Consider the following 2,562-nt stretch of genomic DNA (forward strand, 5'->3'; position numbering starts at 1 on the left):
ACATTACCGTCACCTCGTGCTTTTCTTATTTAAAAAAAGGCAAGGAAGCTGATGAAACCCGCGTGAAGATGTATACAACGATTTCGTTTTTAAGAGAATGGTGACAAGGAATTAAAAAAATGGATCGTGAAGTGCAACGATGATGGGGAAAACACGATGAACCACCGCAGACAGCCTCCAAAGCAGGACTTCATCTAAAACAGGTTATACTTTCGGTTTGATGGAATTGGAATGGTTTTGTCATTTCCGTGCTTCATCCCACGAACAGGACCATCGACTCGGAACTCTAAGAAGAATCGTGGTTTTTATCAGACGGTTTACCGATTCCGTGTACCCAGCCCTATGAGTGCAGATGTTTCCAAATGTTGTTCAATCGAAGAGTCTGTGTGTGTGTGTGTGTGTGTGTGTGTGTGTGTGTGTGTGTGTGTGTGTATGCGCGCGCGCAACATTATTAGGATCTATCTTAAAACGGGGGCCACATTTTTCATTAATGTTTTACGTAGTGTTTTTGGTACGGAAAGACTTTCAAACTTCGTATACTTATCTATTTTTGTATTCGAATTTATTTCATGTAAAGAATTGTCTTATTTCGATAATTTCAACCAATCACTGACAAGTATTCAGTTGTTTATATTTACTCCTTTGGCTGATTAAGCGATGTAAAGCGTATTTAATCTCCATACCTTCGTTTTATTTGCTTTTTTCATTTTAAATTTGCTTTAACCCTAACCCTAACCCTAACAGGGTTAGGGTTAATTGTTTCAGAATCGTTTGTTTATGTAGTCGGCACTTAATGTATATCGGCTGAATGGACGTCAGTGATTGGTTGAAATTACAGAAATACGACAACTTTAACATGGAATACCTTAGGGATTTCTTTTTTTTAAAGAAGACTAAGAGAAAAAGATGTTTTATATGACACATTCTACCAGTGTTCCAAGTTTCAAAGTGTTTCGTTAATGAAAAATGTGGCCCCCGTTTTAAAAAAGATCCCATTATTATTATTATTACATTGCCTCTCATCCTTTCGGAGTCGGTAAAATTAGTACCAGGTGAACGCTAAATCGATGTGGTCGATTATCGCCACCCCTGAAACAATCATTATTATTATTAATAAGAAAAACCACACAAAATCTATGTGAAATTTAGCTACCCAGAGTTTCCTAGCCGGAATATTAAATTTATTTTGGCATTTGAATTTCACCTGGTATTTGTATGTTATTTTTATTAATAATACCGTTTGGTCTATTGTTGAACCTCATGCCACGAAGTACATGTGTATGTGTTTTCATCAAAACAATTTCCTACTTAATTGAATTCATTGTTGATTTATGACTAATGAAAATGTTGTCTTTCTCAAACAAAACTATACGTACCATTACAAAGAATACTCTTGTGGGAATTAGGTTTCCGCGTATGAAAACCCGGTGGGTACTCACATTTTTATTTCCTCTCATATGAATACACATTTTTTATTATATAACACGTTTGGCTTTGTTTAGAAATATAAGTACGTATTTTCATATTTACCTCCAACAAAGGTTTAGACGAAAGTGATAATAATAAATGCGTATTACTCAATTGCTGTTGTTTTATCACCAGATTAGTTTCTGGTCGAACGGACCAAATGATCAAAGCGTTGCCGCAATAACTATTTTGTCTTCATTGTTGTTATTGGCACTCCGTCGCTTGCGACGTCGAGGGTTCCAGTTGATCCGATCAACGGAACAGCCTGTTCGTGAAATTAACGTGCAAGTGGCTGAGCACTCCACAGACACGTGCACCCTTAATGTAGTTCTCGGAGATATTCAGCGTGACACAGTGTGACAAGGCTGGCCCTTTGAATTACAGGCACAACAGAAACAGGAAGAAAGAGTGAGAGAAAGTTGTGGTGAAAGAGTACAGCAGGGTTCGCTACCATCCCCTGCCGGAGCCTCTTGGAGCTTTAGGTGTTTTCGCTCAATAAACACTCACAACGCCCAGTCTGGGAACCGAAACTGCGATCGTATGACCGCGAGTCCGCTGCTCTAACCACTGGGCCATTGCGCCTCCACTTTGTCTTCATGTATACACCCAAAAATACATTTCATAATTAAAAACGGTAGGTTGTGATTAAAGGGAAGATTTGGTTGCTATTTCTAAAAAGTTGTATAATTACTTAGAAGCTGTATCATCAATAAGTTATTAGAAATACGTTTTGTTTGCAGCAATGGAGTGATTTCTTGCTATAAAAATAATGTCGACGTAGACACAGCGAAACTAGATCCAAGTTTGGACCAAATTCAGTTTCGCTAATCTTGAGCCAGTATAAAACAGACTTTTTAGTTTCAAATCTGACACTTGTCGAGCGTAGCATTGGAATTCATTGCTGTACAATTTTCAAAATTGCAAAATACTTCCTCGTATCTCTGTCTGCCAACATAATTTATCTTATCTCTCGCTCTTTCTCCTCTTTCCCGTTCCCAGTTTATATGCTCTCGTTTAATTTTTCGAATATACTTTAATTTATAGCGTTATTTACTAACCCATTTTTACATACATCGAATTATATACATATATTAT

At 37.3% G+C, this 2,562-nt stretch overlaps 1 long non-coding RNA gene across 1 annotated transcript in view; it reads left to right on the forward strand.

The window, feature by feature from the left end:
• Window positions 1–775: 775 nt before the first annotated feature.
• Window positions 776–2,562, forward strand: part of LOC128249189 (uncharacterized) — a 10,169-nt gene continuing 8,382 nt past the window's right edge. Inside the window, exon 1 of the long non-coding RNA XR_008265292.1 lies at window positions 776–1,427. This is a non-coding gene — a long non-coding RNA (uncharacterized LOC128249189). The remainder of the gene's footprint in view (window positions 1,428–2,562) is intronic.

The sequence above is a fragment of the Octopus bimaculoides genome, chromosome 12, assembly GCF_001194135.2.
Source record: "Octopus bimaculoides isolate UCB-OBI-ISO-001 chromosome 12, ASM119413v2, whole genome shotgun sequence".
In the NCBI taxonomy this organism is placed as follows: Eukaryota; Metazoa; Mollusca; class Cephalopoda; order Octopoda; family Octopodidae; genus Octopus; species Octopus bimaculoides.